Source organism: Aristolochia californica, unplaced genomic scaffold (genome assembly GCF_029961685.1).
Source record: "Aristolochia californica isolate CCGP_79_NKW_82.1479 unplaced genomic scaffold, dmAriCali1.0.hap1 SCAF_5, whole genome shotgun sequence".
Taxonomy (NCBI): domain Eukaryota; kingdom Viridiplantae; phylum Streptophyta; class Magnoliopsida; order Piperales; family Aristolochiaceae; genus Aristolochia; species Aristolochia californica.
In genome coordinates, this window is record NW_027182214.1 from 36,368,353 (window position 1) to 36,374,524 (window position 6,172).

At 36.6% G+C, this 6,172-nt stretch overlaps 1 non-coding gene across 1 annotated transcript; it reads left to right on the plus strand.

The window, feature by feature from the left end:
* Window positions 1-959: 959 nt before the first annotated feature.
* Window positions 960-1,066, plus strand: LOC137966792 (small nucleolar RNA R71). The gene has a single exon (XR_011116283.1). It is a non-coding gene; the product is annotated as a small nucleolar RNA R71 (small nucleolar RNA).
* Window positions 1,067-6,172: the final 5,106 nt, after the last annotated feature.

The window sequence follows — 6,172 nt, forward strand, 5'->3', positions numbered from 1 at the left end:
ACCTCTGCGGATAAGGAGTTGGTGGGACTTGGTTAGGGATCTGCTTGGCTGTTGGTGGAGAACTTGGAGGTTCTTCACTCAATGATGTGTCCCCATTGTCATCCTTTGACTCCTTAGACTTAGTGGTCCCTACCCCATTGTTCAACTCACGACCACTCCTAAGGGTGGTTATGGCTTTGGCTTGCTCATGGTGGGGATTGGAACTCGACCCACTCTCATGTGTGCTTTTGGGGTTAGGAATGGTTTGACTCGGGAGTCTATTTTGTGCTTGTTCACTCATGTGGTTGGCCAACTGACTCACTTGCATTTCAAGTTTAGGAATGGAGGACTGTGCATTCTGCATGAATAATTGAAGTGTATCCTCAAGTGAAGGTTTTTGTGGAATCAATGGTTGTTGAGTGAAGTGTGGGCACGGAGCTTGGGGTTGAGTAAACCGTGGAGGACCCCCAAACTATGGGCCCTTGGACTATGAGAAATTTGGGTGCCTAGCCCAACCCGAATTATATGTTTCCAAAAAAGGATCGTTCTGGTTTGGTCTAGGAAAATTCTGGACTGCATTCAAGTGCTCAATGAGCTCCGGGTAGGATGAACTAGATGGACACATTTGTGTGGGATGAGATGAACCAGAGCTTATGGCACAGACAGTTGATGGGTTAGGAGTAGGTGAACTCTTGGACACCATAAGGGCATCATTTTTTCTAGTCAACCCCTCAATCTTGTCCATGAGCATGGGTGTTTCACTAACCTTGTAGAGACCCCCTCTTTTGGCTTTGTAGAATCTCCTATCAACATTAAATGACGAACCCCATTGCTAAGATTGATCACTCAACGTTTCAAAGAAGTCCCATGCCTCACTAGCACTCTTACCCATCAAACTCCCACCATTCGTTGCATCTACCATGGATCTAACCTGGGGTGTAAGACCTTGATAAAAGTATTGCACTAAATGCCATTTCTCAAACCCATGATGCGGACACCTACGGATCAAATCCTTCCATTTCTCCCAAGCCTCAAAAAAGTGTTCACCCTCCTACTACATAAAGTTGGAGATTTCTCTTTTGAGGGTTGTAGTTCTCTGAATGGGAAAGTATTTGGACAAAAAATTCGTGACTAATGTGTCCCATGAAGTAATGATGCCCACCTCTAAGGAATTAAGCCAAGACTTGGCCTTATCCTTAAGTGAAAATGAAAAAAGTCTTAACCGGATAGAGTCATCTGAGAAATTCTGGAATTTGAAAGTTGCACAAATAGCTAAGAATTCCTTGATGTGGTAATAAGGGTCCTCCTTCTCCAACCCATAGATTGTAGGGAGGAGTTGGATCACACCCAGTTTCAACTCATATCTGGCGGCAGTAGTGGGTGGCAATATAATGCAAGAAGGTGATGTGAAGTGGGATGGGATAGAATAATCCCTCAGGGCTCTATGGTCACCGACTGCAGGTAACTGTAATGGTTCACCCTGATTGGCCATGGTAGCTCCTAACTTGACTTCTGGTGTTTTCCTACAAATATGTTCAACTTCTTCAACAAACGTAGCTAATGGTTCACCTAGGGAGTGGCACCCGTGCATAAAAACACAAAAAGAAACAAAACGAACTATCAAATTAAGCTAACAAACTCACTACTGAAAATACGAACTAACTAGACGAAATAAAAAATAATTCCATACAAAATCACCAAGATAAAATTATGAAAGAAAAAAATAAAATTAAATAAATAAAAATAAATCTAACCTAAGACCATGGAGAACAAAGAAATACACTTAATACGTGCCTCCCCGGCAACGGAGCCAAAAATTTGATGTGAAATTTGATTACATCGGCTTTTATACCTCGCAAGCATACGAATTGTTCATGTAATCTAGCGGGAAGTGAGGGTCATATCCACAGGGAGGACTAACTTTTGTGTATTCTTAAGTCAACTAGCCTAACCAAATATGATGAATTAATCTGAACTAAACACTAATTATATCCTAAATTATCAAGCAATCATCTGGTTAACTACTTGCACAACAGGAAACGTCAACTCTAGATTTTACGGTGATTTGTGCCTCTCTCGAGCGCCACGTAACCACGGATCCGATTTCTCAATCCTTGCGTCTAGCCCCTCTTGGGTGCATAGAGTGAAAGACAAAAATCGGATTAAAATACCAAAATCCAACCTAAATTATAATCCTAACTAGCTAATTTAATCAAATATCCGGAAAACAAATATTCGATAAACATTAATTATCAACTCACATTTAATAAACATTCAAAACCAAAGTTCAAACTATAGAAAAATTAAATTCCAAAATGATGGATTACTCACCTTCTCCTTCCTCTCGCTCGGGCAGTAGACTCGTTCTCACGGGTGCTGCAATTTCCCGAAATTGATGGCTTCGGGTAGCAAGAGCGAGTGGCCGGAGGTAGATACGACGCCGGCAAAGAAGGATAGAAGCCCACGGACGGAGCTGACGACCGGCGAAGAACAAAACGGACCTGAAGTCCTCTAACCGGCTCTCTTGAGTCTCGGTCAGAGTCGGAATAGCTCCGGGAATGGTCGGAAATAGGTAATCGACGCCGGAGGATGGTCGGAATACGGAATTGGCATCGGAGGAGCCCTCTCGGGTCACCTCTCGGTCTGGCGAGCAGAAACTGGCACTGTCGAACTCGCCACGATGGAGACTCTCTCGAGCTCTCCTCGGGTCTGTTCTCGGTTGCCGGACGGCGGCGAACGATAGTGGCGAGGCGAACGACGGTGGCAAAATCCTCTCGGGTCTTCCCCTATTTCGGTCCACAGTGCTCTATTTCGGTCGACGCCCCCCTCATTCAGTCGACCCTCTCTCCTTTGTTTTAATACAATTTGCCCTAAAAAATCACCTCCCTTTCACTAAGGGCATTTTGGTAAATATCTCCTTCTCCACAAAAATTCTCCTGAAATTCCGTAATTGAATCCATAAAAAGCATTTCAGGAAGAAATAAACCCTAAAAGCAATGAAATATAATTCAGAAGAGAAAAATATGCAATATAGACAATGATTAATGCAAAATTTAATAAATGCACGTTTCATTTGAAAACCGATAAATAACCACCTATAACACAATTATAAGGGTTATTCTATTATAATTAACCTAGTTCTCATGTCAGAATATGGTATCTATCATCAATCGAGCCATTGTTTTCCCCATTTGAAAATAGTTGTCATAACAATCATAGATAATTTTTAAAGTGATTTATCGATCAATCATGCATAACGGGCAATATTTTTGTAAGAAAATGACTTACGGATTGGGAATAAACATTTGGTTAAAAATCCCCCGCGTCCCCCTTTTCCCAATGATTGCAAAACCTTATATATAAAAACTAGAAAGAGTTTACAATCCATAAAAACTACAGACACTTTTTGGAATTATCTCTCTCTACATTTCCCCATTTCCGTTTTAGATGTATATTTTTTTGTTAAATAAAAACTTGAGTTTTCACTTTTTTCCATTTTTCGTGGACAAAAAAAAAGGCAAACAGATCACAATAAAATTAAAATTTTGGAGTTTAAGTTTGCAAAAAATTTAAAACAACAAAAAATTTAAGTAAAAAAAATTATTCACACACCACAAATGAACACGGAAGTTTTGATATGCAAGTTTTGGAAATTCCACTAGTTTAACCCTAATAGCTTGGTATTTTATAAGAGAACGATTTCTAATTGATCCCACACATGTTTTAAATATGGATATGCATGTTTCAAACATGTTAAAGATGCAAATGACCTATGGATCCAAACCTCATTAAATTCTAAAGTGAACGTGCGGTGAGATATTTACCCGTGTCATAGATGATTTATAAACTGATATAACTGTTAATCACACGTAACGAGCTATATTTTTGTCTGAAATGACTTACGGATTGGGCGTCTACACTCAGTTAAAAATCCCATGCCTCCTCCTTTTCCCGACGATTGCAAAACCAAATATTTAAAAACTAGAATGAGTTTACAATCCCTAAAAATTACAGACACTTTTTGGAATTATCTCTCTACATTTTGTCATTTCCATTTTAGATGTATACTTTTTTTTTTTAAATCAAAACTTGAGTTTTCACTTTTTCCCTTTATCTCATGAACAAAAAGACCAGGCAAGCATATCACAATAAAATGAAAATTTTGAAGTTTATGTATGCAAAAAATTTAAAACAACAACAAATGTAAGTTAACAAAATTTATTCACACACTACGAATCAACTCGAAAGTTTTGATATCCAAGTTTGGAAAATTCCAGTAGTTCAACTCTAATAGCTTGGAATTTTATAAGAGATAGATTTGTAATTGATCCTACAAATTTTTTAAATATGGATATGCATGCTTGAAACTTGTTAAAGATTCAAATGACCTATGGATCCAAACCTCATTAAATTCTCAAGTGAACGTGCTGTGGGATATTTACCCGAGTCAAAAAAGCCTTTATTTTCCCCGTTTTCAAAAAGTTGACCTAATAATTATAGATGATTTGTAAAGTGATTTTTCCGTCAGTAATGCATAACGGGTGATATTTTTGTGGAAAATGACTTACGGATTGGGAGTCAACACTTAGGTTAAAATCCCCCTTTTCTCGACGATTGCAAAATCTAATATATAAAAACTAGAAAGAGTTTACAATCCCTAAAAATTACAGACACTTTTTGGAATTATCTGTCTCTACATTTGTGCATTTCAATTTTAGATGTATACTTTTTTCTGAAATACAAACTTGATTTTTCTCTTTTTCCATTTATCTCGTGAACAAAGACAAGGCAAACAGATCTCAACAAAATGAAAATTTTGGAGTTTAAGTATGCAAATAATTTAAAACAACAAAAAATATATGTAAAGAAAATTTATTCACACACCACAAATGAACACGAAAGTTTTAATATCCAATTTTTGGAAATTCCACTAGTAAACTCTAATAGATTTGAATTTTATAAGAGAGAATTCTATTTGGTCCTACACATGTTTTAAATATGGATATGCATGCTTGAAGCATGTTAAAGGTACACATGACCTATGGATCCAAATCTCAATAAATTCTCCACTGAACGTACGGTGGGATATTTACCCGAGTCAAGCAAGCCATTATTGTGCCCGTTTACAAAAAGGTTACGTAACAATTATAGATGATTTTTAAAGTGATTTATCAGTTAGTCTTGTGTAATGGCTATATTTTTATCAGAAATGACTTACGGATTGGGAGTCAACATTTAGTTAAAAATCCCCCTTTTCTCGATGATTGTAAAACCTAATATGTAGAAACTAGAAAGAGTTTACAATCCCAAAAAATTACACACACTTTTTGGAATTATCTCTCTCTACATTTCTGAATTTCCATTTTAGATGTATACTTTTTTCTTGAATCAAAATTTGATTTTTCACTTTTTCCCTTTATCTTGTGAACAAACAAGGCAAACGGATCACAACTAAATTAAAATTTTGGAGTTTATGTTTGAAAGAAAAATTAAAACAACAACAAATGTTACTAAAGAAAATTTATTCTCACACCACAAATGAACATGAAAGTTTTGATATCCTTGTTTCGAAAATTCGACTTCTTCAACTCTCATAGCTTGGAATTTTGTAAGAGAGAGATTTCTATTTGATCTTACACAAGTTTTAAATATGGATATGCATGCTTGAAACTTGTCAAAGATCCAAATAACTTATGGATCCAAACCTCATTAAATTATGAACTTAACGTGCGGTGGGATATTTTCCCGAGTCAAACAAGCCATGATTTTGCCCGTTTGCAAAAAGCTGACCTAACAATCATTGATGATTTGTAAAGTTTTTTATCGGTTAAGTGTGGGTAACAAACTATATTTTTGTCAAAAATGACTTGAGGATTGGGAGTCAACACTCAGTTAAAAATCCCCCGCCTCCCCCTTTTCCCGATGTTTGGAAAACCTAATATATAAAAACTAGAAAGAGTTTACAGTACCTAAAAATTAAAGACCCTTTTTGGTATTCTCTCTCTCTAAATTTGTGCATTTCCATTTTAAAAGTATAGTTTTTTCTTAAACCAAAACTTGGGTTTTCACTTTTTTTTCCTTTATCTCGTGAACAAAAAGAAGAGGCAAACAGATCAGAAAAAAATGAAAATTTTGGCATTTATGTAGAAAAATTAAAACAACAACAAATGTAAGTAAAAAAAATTTATTCACA